Source organism: Schistocerca gregaria, chromosome 6 (assembly GCF_023897955.1).
Source record: "Schistocerca gregaria isolate iqSchGreg1 chromosome 6, iqSchGreg1.2, whole genome shotgun sequence".
In the NCBI taxonomy this organism is placed as follows: Eukaryota; Metazoa; Arthropoda; class Insecta; order Orthoptera; family Acrididae; genus Schistocerca; species Schistocerca gregaria.
Genome location: NC_064925.1, coordinates 559,218,503 through 559,237,854, shown reverse-complemented (window position 1 = coordinate 559,237,854; position 19,352 = coordinate 559,218,503).

The following is a 19,352-nucleotide window of genomic DNA, read 5'->3' as shown; positions in this document are numbered from 1 at the left end:
TCACACACGATGAGTTAGCGCAAGAGCGTCCATCAATGTATCATGTCATAGCGGGACGACTGCGGAAAAAGGTATTGGTACCAGGGAGATTCACCTGCTTAGTACCGTAACGACTTAACCACAACGCCTGTAGTTTTTGCGCTGTTCTATGTTGCACTTCTTGTGCGTGGACCGTTCACTCTTTCTATTTCGCTTTTTTTGTCACGGTTCACTAAACATTCTTCCAGTTTTCATGCCTGATCTGTGTTCAGTTTTTGACGGTCTGTTCACTGGATCCTCTTGCCACTAAATCCGGGGAGGGTGCGATGGGGCGTTTCCTTTGTTAGTGGTACAGCTACTACTGTGCATTTTCGGGAAGACTGAAAAAATGGGCACATGTTAAATCACCAATGATCACAGTACCCACACTTATACCCCTAACACCTTGTACATGGAACTATGTAAACGATAACTGAGTAATTTGACCAAATACTTCCAGAACTAGGCAAGTATGGGCGTAACTTGTGGAACATTATGTAGCTCGTGTTCCACCTGTATATCGTAGTGAAACGTTAGGTATAGTATGGAAACTGCAGGACATAACCTGATCAGTGAATTGACGTAAAACTGGATTACTGATGAACTGTGTTCTAGTGACATTTGAAACGTCCCCTTAGAAAAAAATATGAATGACAGTGCTGGAAAAACTCTTACGTTATTTGATGCAGAGACAAATGAGTAAAACTGAACGTACTCAGACACTTCTCTCTTTGCTTATTCCGATCATTACTAAACTGACAATATTTTTAGCGCATCGCAGTCTAACTTTCAGTAATCCTTACAAATGAATGGCCCTGACTAACAATAACCTACACCTTTCTTGCATCACTAACCCCCACAAAAATCTTCGTTACTCGAACTACTGCAATACAGCGAGCGCTAGCTAAATAAAAGATTCTAATTACTGAAGGCACTAACTACTGATTGGCATAGTTAGCAAATGAAAGACTTTGATAGAGAACAAACAATGTATTTACCTTAATAATGTTCAAAGGTTATCATATATATCGTCCAGACCGTCCGCTTATAGTAACTTCTCAAAACTCTGGCATCTCTCTCTCCACATCCACCACTCCTGGCGGCTGATCTCCAACTGCCGAACGGTACGCGCTATTCACATCCAGCTGCCCAACACTACACCAGCGAATATTTCAACGATGAGTCCAGCCAGCCACAGACTGCACACAGCGCAGTCAGCGATCTTCATACAGAGCGCTACGTGTCATTACCAACATAAAAACCTAATCAGCCTACTTACACATTCTATCGGCATCGATACGGTGTACGTCTATGCAATTGATTTTTATTACGCTACAAATGAGGTGTACATGCATAATCCACCTTCCAAAATGCGGTTTACTATCGTGCCATCCAAAACAGGAAATGTAACACCGTTGGTTGATTAGAGAACTAACGCGCTTACAGCTTTGATGTAGAATTTAATGGCCAGAAACTTTGGGCTGCTGCTACTATCGCCGTAGTTGATAATGATTTCCGCCGACAGTATCCAGACCGTTACGCTCGACTCCAGTACTGGAACCCGAATGCCTTTGGAAGAGCGAGGTATTTCTGTTGTCTCGGGCTGCCCCTGTTGCTGCTATTACTGCGACTGTATGTTAGTGCATGGTTGATCGTCTAAGAAAATGGTCATTTGACTTAGGATCCTGAATGCTTTCATATCGCAGTGGTGGTAAATCTACAACATACTCGTAGCCTAACTGAAGGCAGTTCAAAATCACCGTGGTCAGAGGCAGACGGTACATTTGGTGTCTTACATTACGAAGCAGAAATGACACTGTCCTCGCAATGGGATGCACCTTTCCCCACAATCGTTGAAATCCGTGGATATCGAGAGATCATGACAGGCACCGTCCTCTGTCACGACTACACGAACCTTCCAAGAACTAGGGAGTCAGCTGTTTCATCTTACGCAGGTGGATGTTCCTTTTCAGAGCCGTCTGCGATCAGCTTGTGTACACAGGTGGCGACCACTCTCACCCGCGGGACCGATGACCAAGCAGTTTGGTCCCGTCTCACCCCTTTTAAGTAACGAACCAATAATCAACAATGACTCTCACCCGCTACAAAGCTCTGGGTGCATCCACAACGCCTGCTGTTGCGTCACCGCGTGCAGTGTGATTCTGACGTAACATGCTAAGGTGGGTGGCCAAGACGTTAGCTGTAGTTCACAGTCAGTAAACGTAAATTCACAGTAACGTTATTCTACAGTCTCATTAAATATTCACCTGTTATCAGCCGAAGCAACCATAACAAGACGCTCAATTGTTGCCTTCTGATCAAGAGACAAGGGTCAAGAGACCCTGTAGAAACTAATCCTTTCTTGAATCTTGAGCTCACGTATCCGCCCCCTAGGAGGGATAATATAGCGAAAGAACTGCAAGTGTACGTATGAGAGAGTCCTCAGCCAGTTCTGGGAGAGACCGTAGAATTGCGTAGGCAAATAGGAAATATCATTTTGGCTGGATATGAAGTGGTGTTACGGTAGTATGCTTACAATCTCTTCCGTCTACTGTTTGCGCATTGAGGGATTTGCACTTGTGCTACATTTCAGGAACAACTTCGATGGCAACTACTGTCCTGTTGACTGATATCTTTTCCTTCCCTTGTGTGATGTCACACTCTCTGGACTTACTGGCAGAGTACAAAAACTAACTGTTCAAAATGCGCCCTTCGTTGACTCCACGCTCTGCCGCTGCACACTAGTGTGTCAGAGGACTCTCGTGTTCCACACAGCACTACGAGACAGTGCGTTGAACAGGCAGAACCATGACTCGACGCTCGGATGTCGCCTTGCTCCGTCCTCTATCGTTCCATTTCTAAGGTATGGTATCTGGGACGCGTGGCATGAGCGCCGTTACCAGAGAAGCGAATCTTGAGACAGGTAAAAGGAAAATGAGGGAAGAAGGAAGGAAACTTGAACAGTGGATGTGTAGCAGTAGGCAGCAAACTAAGAGGATGAAAAAGAAGAAGATGAAGGATGAATAAGTTGGAGGGTATTGGAATGGTGATGTGGCAAAGATATATGAAAGCGAATCTTCAAGAAATTCAGATTGGACATTGAGCAACACTAGCATAAGATCTCACCTTTCCCTCGTACGCAGAGGTTTTCGGCCATTAGAAGGAGGCACTGTTGTTGTGTAGAGTTCACGAAGTAGCAACTCAGTCGATTTTTCTTCTCTACTGCTTCTTAATCTTCCTCTTCTTTCATCATGGTGTTGGCTATAGGCCTGGTGCTCGTACTAAATATCCAGTCCTTTATTTCTTGGTCTCCCTAAGGGTGTTGTACCTACAAGTCTGAAATTTAAGGACTGTTATGGTACTCTGGAAGTTGGAATTTTTTCTGGATGTTTTTGCTAGCTTTGTCGACTTTTTCTCATTTATACCTTACAGCCCAAGCTCTTCGATTCTTAGTCTCTCTTGAACTCTCTTACAAATACCATTCCTGCTGCTTGGATTCTACTTCTGGATGTTTTTGCTAGCTTTGTCGACTTTTTCTCATTTATACCTTACAGCCCAAGCTCTTCGATTCTTAGTCTGTCTTGAACCCTCTTACAAATACCATTCCTGCTGCTTGGATTCTACTTCCTTGCTTTTTAGTGGTTGTCCAAGTTTCACTTCCGAACAGCAGTTGAGGTGGCCATTGCCTTATAAAACTTGCTTTTTGTGTCTTTTTCTGACTCTATTTCTCAGTGTTCTGTTGTGACTGTTCCGCATATTATTTTATATTTCTACAGATCGTTCTCAGTGTCCAGTTCATTCTGGTAACTTATAATATTTTCGAGGTAACTGAAGTGACTAACTTGTTTCCTATCGATTTTCTTAATTTATTAACTGGTATGTATTTCATCCAGTAAGTAACCTTTGTAGACTCGTATCTGCCAGCCATCACACACATAAACAATGGTGCATAACTTTCACGAAGTTAGTAACATACTGTTATATGTTTGTATAATAAACACTACACTGGAATATAAAGCACAGGTGAAAACTTTTGCTAGAGCATTTATTATCTGAACTTTTGAACGTACAGTCATCTTATTTTAACAGTACAATATTTCTTATGGAAAAGAATAACTTCACAAATGTCGTGGCTGTCCGCACAGCGTAACTGCGGGAAAAAACAAGTGAAGTGCATCACCAAATGGCTTTGTCGTCACAAATACGCAATGATCACATGCAGTAACGGATCTGTATACAAACACGGTATTAGATTTGAGACTGGTTGTTATGTGAAACTAATATCACAGCTGAAAACTTACTTAACATTTCATGGTGCAATATACATAGTAATTTTGAGACCATATAATACGTATAATACACAGAATTACAATGTATCAATTATATATATATATATATATATATATATATATATATATATATATATATATATATATATATATATCAACGAAAATAATCAACGGACGCTAACTCAAACCAATTGTTATTGCAATACAAATACAACCCGTGAACCAATAAAATATTGCGACTTTGGACTGTGTGTTGCACCGTATTTTGAAATCTATCAGTTACATTAGTGTAATCTCCGATCAGGATTCAACAGTGATTGGAAGATTTCAACTAGAGGAATGCGTGGTTTGGTTCAAATGGCTCTGAGCACTATGGGACTCAACTGCTGTGGTCATCAGTCCCCTAGAACTTAGAACTACTTAAACCTAACTAACCTAAGGACATCACACACATCCATGCCCGAGGCAGGATTCGAACCTGCGACCGTAGCAGTCGCACTGTTCCTGACTGCGTGCCTAGAACCGCGAGACCACTGCGGCCGGCGAGGAATGCGTGGTGCGTATAAAGTCGAAGAGTGACTTTTGCACCACAATCCGAAATTACACTACTTCAGGCGTTCTCATCTCCCTTGCTTCAGAAGATCTGCTCAGTGGTCCTTCTAAACAAAGGAAATTCGCTCCAGAGATATTAAGAATAGCGTCCTTCAGAAATCCTTGCATTGCGTCTGAAAATAAGACACATTAAATGTTAGAAAATCTTACTTCAAGACATTGGTACTATTTGGCTGAAGACTCGAGAAAACGTCATTAATTTCTCCGAGAATGGCCATATTATTTTGTATATCAACACTCGAAGTGATGTATGAAGTACCTGCAACCATACACAATGAGGCATGAAATGAAAGCCGAGCAGATCTCCCGTTTAACTGCCACTGTAAATAGGACGGGTTATAACAGTTACTGACATTCAAGCTACTGATATTCATTTGAATATCAAAGGGGTCGATGCTGCCGGTTCGCTACCACCAGCATATGCAAAGCAGCTGCGCCAGCAACAGATACCCTGTTTTGTAGCAGAAACATTCACACGCTTCCTGTACATGCAAAGTGCAACATTGACAATAACTGCGTTTCTTGTATGGAAATCACTGAATGGAATTGAGAAATGTCTTCACAAAGATAACGATTATCCAAATACACTGGTGTCAAAATTAAACGAACTAACGTAAATTTTGCAAGGTTTCGTTTATTTTACCACAAAACAGTATAAACAGGTACGAATACAGGACTTAAATAACAATGTAACTAACCTGGTTCTACGTGTTATTAGATTATTATTGGGTCGGCACCGACTCCTTGTAACTCACTAGGTGACTTCTTACTATTAAACTGAAGCACAGGCAAAAGGCCGCTGCAGGCAGTCGCTGTGCGGCACCTGTGAATAAATCGTGTAAGGCAGCCGTGTACTTGTTGCGTTCTGTGTGAGTGGCATGAAGTGCCCTTGAGTCAATAAAACGTGGCGCTCGGAACTGTGTCAGAATATTTAAATGAACCACACGCAAATGGAAATGCTTATTGATTCTGAAATTAACATGAGAAGGTTAGGGTTGCCACCGACTCTAACCATGCAACTAATCAAAGGCTTGACCGAGTCGGAAGAATAAATTAATTTGATCACAGACCAGAAACTCATGAAAGTGATATCGCTCTTAGGGGATGCGATGTAATTAATAGTATTGGCCGTGCACTGTTCACGAGAATCAAACATTTAAAGTAAAACAGAAAGGGCACGAACCCTGTACATAAGATCAGCTCGCAGCAATACAACTGAAAATAAGACTTAGTCTAAAGTATTTGTTTTAAAATAAAAGAGGAAACTAATCACTGGCCCTGTGCGTAAAGAAACGCGTTGAATGTATTCACGGGAAAGCTACGAGGTGAGTGTCTTAGGTGCATAAACGTAACCTCGGAATACAAGACAAAATTGTGGATAAAATCATTTATTCCTAACACATGGATGTGAGGAATGTACACAATTCGTGATAGCATTAATTCCTAAAACATTAAAGAAAAGCATCCACACATTCACTGCTATAATCTACACCTAAAATCATGGGTGTGAATCATTCAAACAACTGCGGTTGCCTGGTAACTGGTTGCAATAGCTCGTGAAACGGTACACGTTTCGCAGTACACCCGCATGCCCATGTAGATTGTGGAGACGCAGTATCTAGGTATCGTGACCAAATTGCAACAATATCACATCACGCAGTCATGAACAGTTAACATTCTTGAAAAACAAACATGAGATAGGACAGTTAGTGATGACGGTAGCCCAAGAAACTCTAATGTTCAACCGCATGGTTGGCCCCCACGGACGAAAGATATATAATGGAAGGAAAATTTACGAGAATTCAAAGCTATTAATATTTAGAACAGTAAAAGCGTATACAGGCACAGCTGAAGGCAAACAGACATTCATATAGAAACGAGGGCTCACTTCTTATAGATGCGACACCTTTTTGTGGCGCTCTTCCGGCGGATCCAAGTCTGCTATAGAAATTTGCTAACAGAAAAATCTACCAAAGTTTTGCACTCCTTGCAGCGAAAAGGTAAAGAAATCTTTTAGAGTTGGAAAGCGAAAACAAAAGCTAACAGCTCTCCTCTTTCCCAGTAACAACGCGCCACGCGGTCAAACTCACCCTTCTTCTACTGGAGTACAGCTGTGGACGCTTCCCGTACCGGCGGCAGACTGCCTCACGTTTTCTCTTCCAGCCTCTTCCACGCTCCGCGTGGCCCGGAAAACCCAAAGATGCCATTTCCGCCACCAACCTAACGCAGATAGATGTCTCACAAGTAGCGCAAAACTCTTTGCCTACTTGACTACTATGAGAGTTGGCAATTCTGAACAATTGCTGCTGAATCTGGTATGACTATCGCAGACTTTCTGCAGCAGACAACGCCACCGTCTAGCACGTGACACACAACCACATTCATTCAATCACACCACTATGAGAGTTATGAAAAAAGAGAAACAACTAAAGGAAAGAGAAATGCTAGCTAAAGTGGGCTACCGGACTAATGAAAGGTGGCTACAGGACCCTTTCAACAACTGTATTTGTAACTGTAGATAAAAATATTCTCCGTTTCTTCCAACTTTGCTCACACGCTCCGACAACTGGTTACTGTTCTGAGTATGGGGTATGACCACATCTAGCAGCAATGCAGGCTCTACAACGACGGGGTAATCTGTGAATGATATGATCAATCTCATGTTGAGGCAATAACACCCACCCTTCCTGCAGAGCTGCTCTCGAGTCTTGGAGAGTGGTTTCTGGACGTTAATGTGATGCAACCTGTCTCCCTAGTGCATCCCAGACAAGCTCTATGGGATTCAGATCGGGAGAGGAAGCAGGCGTGCAACATTTTCCGTATCCAAGAAAGCATCAATCACTGGTTCTCTATGCGGTCGAGCACTACCGTCCATCAACACAAAGTCTGGTGACACACCATCTCGCAACAACCGCACATCTGGTCCAAAGACATCGTCACGATACCTGACAGCATTTAAAAATTACCGATTCACCCGTACAATTTCGAGTGGTCCACATACCCAGCCCACACCATTGGGGCTCCTTCTCGATATCGGTCACTTTCCACAGTTCTTGGAACACGATATCGTGTTCCACGTTCCTTCCAGAAGAGAATAAGTGGAGAATCACTCACCATACCATGTTAGCACTCACCTTTGAGAAGAAAATTGGCCCACTTTTCGACATGCTGGGATTGACGACTCCGCTCTAGACGTTCCCTTCTGTGAAGATGTGAAGACGCATCAGAGGTACACATACAGCAACAGCACGTCTCCGACAATAAAGGCCACTCTGACGACGCTTTCTGTCTGCCTTTTCCTCGATACAACACGTCCAGTGTACGTTGCGAGGTCAAATCCCGGCTGCCGTCCAATACTATGGCCGCACCGTCGTGGCTTTACAGCCAAATAACACTCCCCTCTTTCTGATATCACACTTGGTTGACCCTGCCTGGTCTTCGGGGCACATAGAAATAAGATAACGATCCACGTTAAGCCATCGGGCAACAATGGCAGCTAACTCTAAATATAGATAATTGTAAATTACTGCAGATGAATAGGAAAAGAATCCTGTAATGTTTGAATACTCCATTAGTAGTGTAGCGCTTGACACAGCCACGTCGATTAAATATTTGGGCGTAACAATGCAGAGCGATATGAAGTGGGCCAAGCATGTAATGGCAGTTGTGGGGAAGGTTCATTGGTAGAATTTTGGGAAGATGTGGTTCATCTGTAAAGGAGACCGCATATAAAACACTAATACGACCTATTCTTGAGTATTGCTCGAGCGTTTGGTATCCCTATCAGGTCGGATTGAGGGAGGACATAGAAGCATTTCAGAGACGGGCTGCTAGATTTGTTACTGGTAGGTTTGATCATTACGCGAGTGTGACGGAAATGCTTCAGGAACTCGGGTGGGAGACTCTAGAGGAAAGGAGGCTTTCTTTTCGTGAATCGCTACTTAGGAAATTTAGATAACCATCATTTGAGGCTGACTGCAGTACAATTTTACACCCGCCAGCTTATATTTCGCGGAAAGTCCACAAAGATAAGATAAGAGATATTAGGGCTCGTACAGAGTCATATAGGCAGTCTTCTTTCCTTCGTTCTGTTTGGGAGTGGAACAGGGAGAGAAGATGCTAGTCGTTGTACGAGGTATCCTCCGCCACGCACCGTATGGTGGATTGCGGAGTATGTATGTAGATGTAGATCAGTTTGCGACTGTCCTGTTTCCATTGTACTTAATGCCCTCCATTGCAGAGTGTCTGGTAAGCGTCTGCTTTAGGACATACTGCCCAGTCTGTGACAGTGTACACATGGATTGTGGATGGCACAGACTACTCCGTTTGATAGGTGCCCTGACGTCATCGTTGGCGTGGTTGAGCGTTGACGGGAATGCCATCTTCGGTGCAGAAAACAATTGTACGGAAATCTGTTGACAGTGTCTATGATAATACTGTGAATTAGAAATAAGGTGGGGAAACAACAGTTTGTGGGTTTAATTTTGGACACCAGTGTTTTATTTAAAGAATTGTACGATATCGTAACCTGTACATTTTCAGAGAGAACAGTACTGCTAGAAGCCGTCCTCACGAATGATTTGCCAGTAACAGAAACTTATGACAGCCAGAAATCGCAAGTCTTACGCGGAGAGCTAAAACAGCCACCTACATACAGGGTGACCAAAGGTCAGTATAAATTTGAAAACTTAATAAATCATGGAATATTGTAGATAGAGAACAAAGCAAAAAAAAAGAAAAATGTTAAAAGAAAGGCCGACAGATGGCGCTGAATAGCAAAACGTCAGTAACTTCTACCGTGCCAGGTGAGAGGTACGCCGATATGTTACAGAATCGCATCATCCCCAGCCTGGCTGATAAACACCTGCTGGAACGTACGATGTTTATGCAGGATGGCGCTCCACCCCAAATAGCTCGACGCGCGAGAGATGTCTTGCGCGCGTCGTTTGGTGATGATCGTTTGCTCAGCCGCCACTTTCGTCATGCTGGGCCTCCCAGGTCCCCAGACCTCAATCCGTGCGATTATTGGCTTTGGGGTTACCTGAAGTCGCAAGTGTATCGTGATCGACAGACATATCTAGGGATGCTGAAAGACAACATCCGGCGCCACATGCTTTACAGTGCTGTTCACAACATTATTCCTCGAATACAGCTATTGTTGAGAAATGATGGTGGACATATTGAGCATTTCCTGTAAAAAAACATCGTCTTTGCGTTGTCTTACTTTTTTATGCTAATTGTTGCTATTATGTTGAGATGAAGCGCCATCTGTCGGACATTTTTGAACTTTTGTATTTCTTTAGTTCTAATAAACCCCATGTCATTCCAAGGATGTGTGTCAATTTGTGACTCTATATCTACATTATTCCGTGATTTATTCAGTTTTCAAATTTATACTGACTTTTTGATCACCCGGTACTCACCACAAACGCTTCTACAATAGTTCATGGAACTTTTCCTACGAACTCAAGAGTACACGACGCATAACTGTGTAGTCCTTTCCGATAAAGTCACCAGAATTTATCTACGCTTCACCGAAGAAAAGTGTACCTTCAAAAAATCTCACAAGCAAAAATCTCGACTTGCTTGTCAGTTATTCTGTCTACATACTTCAAGCCGTGGGCTCATAAAGCTTTCAGCAACCACAGTTTGATATCCGGAGTTTTATAAAATCTAAAATGTCCTCTATGTTGTGAAGAAGTGACTTGGAGACCGTGCAAGTTTTATATTCCTCGCATGATCGAAATCCTAGAAATATTGATGACTGGTTTAAACCCACAATAATCATATTTGTTTTACCGTGTACGCACACATTGGAATACTTCTGCTGACGAAGCAAAGTTTCACAGATCGTATTGCTCGTCTCCCATGATAAGTTCTGTATCGTGGTGAGCATTTATACCGGCAATTTTAACGTAGTTTACACAGACAGCGAACCAATTACCAATGAAGAAAAAAGTCATTCTACCGTCTAGAATGGAGCCTGTTGCTTGAATCATGACTAATTATGGTTTAAAAGATTCTAAGCATGGCTCCTATGCAAATAAATTATGGAAATAATCGTGCTCTCAATAACGGAACACGAAATGAAATTAGCGATACACAATACAAGTTTCATATTCTTGATTGGCGTGAAGGACGTTGTAACCGAAAACCGAACTCAGTAGTGGCAATTTTGAATCCGATACCAGTACGCACAATTTTCTTCCTCCACGCTCGTTGCTGTGTGCCAGTTCCTTATCCAAAGAGCGAAATAACAAGAGAATTTTTCGACAAAGTTTCTCTGCTTACCAATTTCAGGGCCGCGTTTTGCCTGTTATTTGGAAATGTCATTACGCAATGAAATATGAGGAAACATTTTGTGCGCTAATACTGAACTGGCGGATTAAAATTTCATTTGATTATAACGCCACGCGAGACTCCACCTGGTCTGTAATTACCGGTACGCGTCGGATTACCGAGTGCGTTATTTAAATTTTTTTGTATGTTGTGGAAGTCTGGTTCAGATGCTCCGGTGTCCGTGTGTTCTCGTACGTAGCAGTGGCGGAATAGCTGCTGGACAGCCGTTCGGGAAAAATCATGCAAGCAGAAGCAGTCTATTTATGACCAGTTCATGAAAACTTTGGCTGTCGCTGTCATCAGACAGTCACGGCTGTTTCGCATTGCAACTCTTGCGCACAAAAAAAGTGCTTGCCTATACTTATTATGTAATCATGTTAACAGCACGATTTCGACGTTGACATTCCCTTGAGTTCTTAGCAACTAACTGACAAAGCTGCATGTACAGTGATGACGTTAAGTAACTGCAAAATGAAGGAGACACCCTTCACAATATTGAATTTCAAACTTCGCTCGTCAGCTTTCAAAACAACAGAAGGTTGCTTATACCAGAACCGTAATTAAAATAGAGAATACTCACAACTGATGTTGTTGTTGTTGTGGTCTTCACCCCTGAGACTGGTTTGATGCAGCTCTCCATGCTACTCTATCCTGTGCAAGCTTCTTCATCTCCCAGTACCTACAGCAACCTACATCCTTCTGAATCTGCTTCGTGTATTCATCTCTTGGTCTCTCTCTACGATTTTTACTCTCCACGCTGCTCTCCAATGTTAAATGGGTGATCCCTTAATGCCTCAGAACATGTCCTACCAATCGATGCCTTCTTCTAGTCAAGTTGTGCCCAAACTTCTCTTCTTCCCAATCCTATTCAGTATCTCCTCATTAGTTATGTGATCTACCGATCTAATCTTCAGCACTCCTCTGTAGCACCACATTTCGAGAGCTTTGTCCAAACTATTTACCGTCCATCTTTCACTTCCATACATGGTTACACTCCATACAAGTACTTTCAGAAATGACTTCCTGACACTTAAATCTACACTCGATGTTAACTAATTTCTATTCAACAGAAACACTTTCCTTGCCATTGCCAGTATACATTTGAAATTCTCTCTACTTCGACCATCATCAGTTATTTTGCTCCCCAAATAGCAAAACTCCTTTACTACTTTAAGTATCTCATTCCCTAATCTAATACCCTCAGTATCTCCCGACTTAATTCGACTACATTCCATTTGTTGATGTTCAGACTACATCCTCCTTTCAAGACGCTATCCATTCCGTTCAAATGTTCTTCCAAGTCCTTTGCTGCCTGTGACACAATTATAATGTCATCGGCGAACCTCAAGGTTTTTATTTCTTCTCCATGGATTTTAATATCTACTCCGATTTTTTCTTTTGTTTCCTTGACTGCTTGCTCAATATACAGATTGAATGGCATTGGGGAGAGGCCACAACCCTGTCTCACTCCTTTCCCAACCACTGCTTCCCTTTCATGCCCCTCGACTCTTATGACTGCCATCTGGTTTCTGTACAAATAGTAAATAGCCTTTCGCTCCCTGTATTTTACCCCTGCCAGCTTCAGAATCTGAAAGAGAGTATTCCAGTCAACACTGTCAAAAGCTTTCTCTAAGTCTACAAATGATAGAAACGTAGGTTTGCCTTTCCTTAATCTAGTTTCCAAGATACGTCGTAGGGTCAGTATTGCCTGACGTGTTCCAATATTTCTACAGAATCCAAACTGATCTTCTCCGAGGTCGGCTTATACCAGTTTTTCCATTTGTCTGTAAAGAATTCGCATTAGTATTTTGAATCCGTGACTTATTAAACTGATAGTTCGGTAATTTTTCACATCTGTCAACACCTACTATCTTTGGGATTGGAATTATTATATTCTTCTTGACGTCTGAGGGTATTGCGCCTGTCTCACCAGATGGTAGAGTTTTGTCAGAAATGGCTCTCCCAAGGCTGTCAGTAGTTCTAATGGAATGTTATCTACTCCCCGGGCCTTGTTTCGACACAGGTGTTTCAGTGCTCTGTCATACCCTTCACGCAGTATCGTATCTCTCATTTCATTTTCATCTACATCCTCTTCCATTTCCATAATATTGTCCTCAAATACGTCGCCCTTGTATAGACTCTCTATGTACTCCTTCCACCTTTCTGCTTTCCCTTCTTTGCTTAGAACTGGGTTTCTATCTGAGCTCTTTATATTCATTCAAGTGGTTCTCTTTATTCCAAACGTCTCTTTCATTTTCCTGTAGGCAGTATCTATCTTACCCGTATTGCGATAATCCTCTACATCTTTACATTTGTCCTCCAGTCATCCCTGCTTAGCCATTTTGCACTTCCTGTCGATCTCATTTGTGAAACGTTTGTATTCTTTTTTGCCTCCTTCATTTACTGCATTTTTATATTGTCTCCATTTATCAATTAAATTAAATATTTCTTCTGTTACCCAAGGATTTCTCCTAGCCCTCGTCGTTTTACCTACTTGATCCTCTGCTGCCTTCACTACTTCATCCCTCAAAGCTACCCATTCTTCTTCTACTGTATTTCTTTCCCCCATTCCTGTCAGTTGTTCCCTTATGCTCTCCCTGAAACTCTGTACAACCTCTGGTTTAGTCAGTTTATCCAGGTGCCATCTCCTTAAATTCCCACCTTTTTGCAGTTTCTTAAGTTTTAATCTATAGTTCATAACCGATAGATTGTGTTCAGAGTCCACATCTGCCTCTTGAAATGTCTTACTATTTAAAACCTGGTTCCTAAATGTCTGTCTTACCATTATATAATCTATCTGAAACCTATCAGTATGTCCAGGTTTCTTCCTTGTATACAACCTTCTTTTATGGTTCTTGAACCAAGTGTTAGCTATGATTAAGTTATGCTCTGTGCAAAATTCTACCAGGCGGCTACTCCTTTCATTTCATACTCCCAATTCACATTCATCTACTACGTTTCCTTCTCTTCCTTTTCCTACTGTCAAATTAAGTCACCCATGACTATTAAATTTTCGTCTCCCTTGACTATGTGAATAATTTCTTTTATCTCATCATACATTTCTTCAATTTATCTTCATTCGCTGAGCTAGTTGGCATATAAATTTGTACTACTGTAGTAGGAGTGGGCTTCGTGTCTATCTTGCTCACAATAATGCTTTCGCTATGCTATACTCCTTCTCGCTTCCCACGCCCGGGTTCCCGGGTTCGATTCCCGACGGGATCAGGGATTTTCTCTGCCTCGTGATGGCTGGGTGTTGTGTGATGTCCTTAGGTTAGTTAGGTTTAAGTAGTTCTAAGTTATAGGGGACTGATGACAATAGATGTTTAGTCCCATAGTGCTCAGAGCCATTTTTGAACCCGCACTCCTAATTTTTATTCATTATTAAACCTACTCCTGCATTACCCCTATTTGACTTAGTATGTTTAACCCTGACCAAAAGTCTTGTTCCACCTGCCACCGAACTTCACTAATTCCCACTATATGTAATTAAACCTATCCATTTCCCTTTTTAAATTTTCTAACCTCAGTGCTTGATTAATGTGTCTGACATTCCACGCTCCGTAGAACGCCAGTTTTCTTTCTCCTGATAACGACATCCTCTTGGGTAGTGCCCTCCCGGAGATCCGAATGGGGGACTATTTTACCTCCGGAATATTTTACCCAAGAGGACGCCATCATCAGTAAAGGTGCATGCCCTCGGGAAAAATTACGGCTGTAGTTTCCCTTTGCTTTCAGCCGTTCGCAGTACCAGCACAGCAAGGCCGTTTTAGTTAGTGTTACAAGGCCAGATCAGTCAATCATCCAGACTGTTGCCCCTGCAACTACTGAAAGGCTGCTGCCCTCTTCAGGAACCACACGTTTGTCTGGCCTCTCAACAGATACCCCTCCGTAATGGTTGCACCTACGGCACGGTTATCTGTATCGCTGTGGTACGCAAGCCTTCCCACAAACGGCAAAGTCCATTGTTCATGGGGATGGGGGCACAACTGATAGTCTTCCTTTTTCAGAGCATTGTATAGGTTCAGGAGAAAGCTGACTTCACAACATAGAGACGACGCTTCATCCACTCCCAAACATGCTCAATGGGGGACAGATCCGGAGATCTTGCTGGCCAGGGTAGTTGACTTACACCTTCTAGAGCACGTTGGGTGCCACGGGATACATGCGGACGTGCATTGTCCTGTTGGAACAGCGAGTTCCCTTGCCGGTCTAGGAAAGGTAGAACGATGGGATCGATGACGGTTTGGATGTACCGTGCACTATTCAGTGTCCCCTCGACGATCACCAGAGGTGTACGGCCAGTGTAGGAGATCACTCCCCACACCATGATGCCGGGTGTTGGCCCTGTGTGCCTCGGTCGTATGCAGTCCTGATTGTGGCGTTCACCTGCACGGCGCCAAACACGCATACGACCATCATTGGCACCAAGGCAGAAGCGACTCTCATCCCTGAAGACGACACGTCTCCATTCGTCCCTCCATTCACGCCTGTCGCGATGTTGGGGCGTGAGCGGAAGACGGCCTAACGGTGTGCGGGACCGTAGCCCAGCTTCATGGAGACGGTTGCGAATGGTCCTCGCCGATACCCCAGGAGCAACAGTGTCCCTAATTTGCTGGGAAGTGGCGGTGCGGTCCCCTACAGCACTGCGTAGGATCCTACGGTCTTGGCGTGGATCCGTGCGTAATAATAATTATGCTGAATGGAGAAATACCAGAACAGGTGCAAAATTTTAAGTATCTTGGTAGCAGGATAGACTCCGACTGGAAGCGCACCACAGAAATTAAAACAAGGATAGCAATGGCAAAAGAGGCGTTTTATAAGAAAAGGAGAATTTTCTGCAGCAGTCGGGACAGAGAACTCAGGCAGAGACTCATAAAGTGTCTTGTGTGGAGTGTTCTTCTATATGGCGTTGAAACATGGACTATGGGGAAGAATGACAGAGAAGGGCTGGAGGCTTTTGAGATCTGGACATGGAGGAGGATGGAAAGAATAAGTTGGACGGACAGAGTAACAAGAGAAGAAGTACTGATAAGAGTGGGAGAGAAAAGACAGCTACTAGATGTAATAAAGAGAAGTAAAAGAAATTGGATTGGGCATATATTAAGAAAGAATGACGGACTGATCAAGACAGTTTTATAAGGTTATGTAGAAGAGAAAAGGAAGCGAGAAAGGAAGAGATTCCAGATACTGGATGACATGATGGACGGTACAACATACAGCAGCCTTAAGAAAGAAGCAATGGATCGCAGAAAATGGAGAGGCAAAGGACCTGCTAATATTGCAGATAACTGATGATGATGATGAATGATTATCCAAGACAATAGTAGTTTCACAGTAAAGCAAGAACGCGAATTCACAAAATAAAGCAAGCCCGACACCCAGAGGTGTTGGAAGTGGATAGAGGCACGGAACGGAGGCTACAGAGGGTGAGCTACTCGCTGGCGAGGGCCCGGAAGGCGAGCTAGCTGCGACGCAGGCCGTAAACTCCAGTTATTAGTTTCTGTTTACGCGGGATATTGGGCCTGGCAAGTGCCCAGGCTGTTTTTCTGCTGACGGTGCCTCCAAAGGCTGCTGGAAGAACGGCCGGTTACGCCTAAGTGCCTGAGAATGGCTTTCCTCAGACTTCTGACGCACACCGGAAGTATGCGCGCTTTGTTTTGGGCTTTCTCCAGCGCTGCAGTTACGTGGCGCGGTCTGCTACCAGCAGTATTTGGTCTTATAATCTTACGCACTGAAAAGCCCGCTAAACCCACACCGACCGAAAGGAAGACCTCGGCGCTTGTTCGTGACGTCACGCCAGGTAGGCACGGAGAACGCCAGGTCTGTTTCAAACATACTCATAATGGTGGTCTCTCCCTCTCTGACACAGGAAAATGTGAAACTGTTTGCGGTAGTTGACCAACACACATTGTTCTGAGAGATTTCTGCAATCAATTAATAGTGCAATTCATTTTACTTCTTAACAAATAGTGTACTCCTGAACGTAAATCTCCACCTGTTTTAAGGACTGACGTACAAAAACAACTTCATGGTCCAGCAGTAACAGAATTTGTGCTTCTTTCCCTTATTTGTAAATCTGAGGAAGTTACGATTGTACTGGGTTGCTTTTACAAGAAACTGTGAAATTATTGTTGCTCTTCTTTAGGTATCTTCATTTACTATGGGGTGAGGAGCACTGAATGTCAATGAAATATCTTGGGACTGAACACGTTGGAGGAGAGGGTGGGGGACAGAAGAAGAGGCAAAAGAGAGATACTTGTTTTATCAAATAAAATTTTTTTATCTTATAAAGTTTTATAATGTGCATGTTCAAAAAAGTTTAAGCTCAGCAGTATTTTCGATGTATGGAGCTATTTTGTTTCCTGTTTAGAATTCCTTTCGTTGATAACGACTGTAATCTAGTGACTGGCAAAAGTTGAACATTTACACATGTAAATTAGTTCACATTTCCAGTGACGATGTCAAACGAAAATAAATTAATAAATAAATAAAAGAAACGAGTTTATTGTAAGGGGGTTGGGGTAAGTTTCGATAGCAAAATGGATCAAGTAAATATAGTTTGTTGAATATAAAATTTCCGAAGTTTGCAATGGGGCAAAGCATATTCTCATTTTGATCTACGTTTGTTTCGACAGGATTTAGTAATACAGAACTATGATCTTCATTTGTAGCTTTAAGTAGCAAGGAAATCTTTCATCTAAATAAAACTGCTGAATCGAAAACAATACCAAAGTTTGTCCCAAAATAAGAGATTTATAGTGATAAGCACGCCCAGGCGTTTCTACCTGCAACAGACCTGGCGTTCGCCGTGCTTAGCTGACGTGACGTCACCAACAAGCGCCGAGGCGTTCCTTTGAGTCGGTGTTGGCTAAACCCTCTTGGCAGAACAGGTGATTAGGATCGTGGAAAGGGCCAAATAAGGTCTCGGTCTGTTTCACTTCCAAATTGCAATTTGTTGTAGTTTAACATCACCTTTAAACCAAAGCGGCACATAGCCGAACTTTTACAACTACGAGTTTCAAACTCAAATTCTCCCACGGCGGAAGATCTCCAAACAAGAAACCTTAAAAGCCAAAAAATAAAATTCAAGTATACGAAGACACACGCAATTAAGATTACAAATAAAATAACTAACATATATATATATATATATATATATATATATATATATATATATATATATATATATATATATCAAAGCTAGGCAAGGATGCATAGACAAACATGAACAATATGCAACACAAACGGCTGAAGGGCCACAAAAAAGTTTTCGAGATTTTAAAATAAATTACCATAACCTTGCAAAGACGGGAGGCCGCAAAGTTTAAGCTTGAAAGGTAATTTTAACAATAAGGTTCCAACGCTGAAGACCCACAATTGTTTTTCTAAAATTTAAAAAGAAGTATAACCATAATCTTAAGTTTTAAGTAGCTGAAACCGGAGTATAAGAAAAGACAACACAACGGCAATAGCTTTTTAGCAAATATCCACTTGCCGGAATTCAAACATACTTACATAAAACACAGTGAAACCAATAATTTTTTATCATTGGCTATGATAGATTATAGGCAACGGTCTTGCCGCAGTGGATGCACCGGTTCCCGTGAGATCACCGAAGTTAAGCTCTGTTGGGCGTGGCCGGCACTTGGATGGGTGACCATCCAGCCGCCATGCGTTGTTGCCATTTTTCCGGGTGCACTCAGCCTCGTGATGGAAATTGAGGAGCTACTGGACGAATAGTAGCGGCTCCGGTCAAAGAAAACCATCATAACGACCGGGAGAGCGGTGTGCTGACCACACGCCCCTCCTATCTGCATCCTCAACTGAGGATGATACGGCGGTCGTATGGTCCCGATGGGTCACTTGTGGCCTGAAGACGGAGTGTGTTTTTATGATAGATTATAAACAGTCTATTAAACACTGTTGAGAAGGCAGTAAAGACAACAGCACTGCCACGCGGTATTCGCCGAGCGGTCTCAGGTGCTGCAGTCATGGACTATGCGGCTGGTCCCGGCGGAGGTTCGAGTCCTCCCTCGGCCATGGGTGTACGTGTTTGTCGTTAGGATAATTTGGCTTAAATAGTGTGTAAGC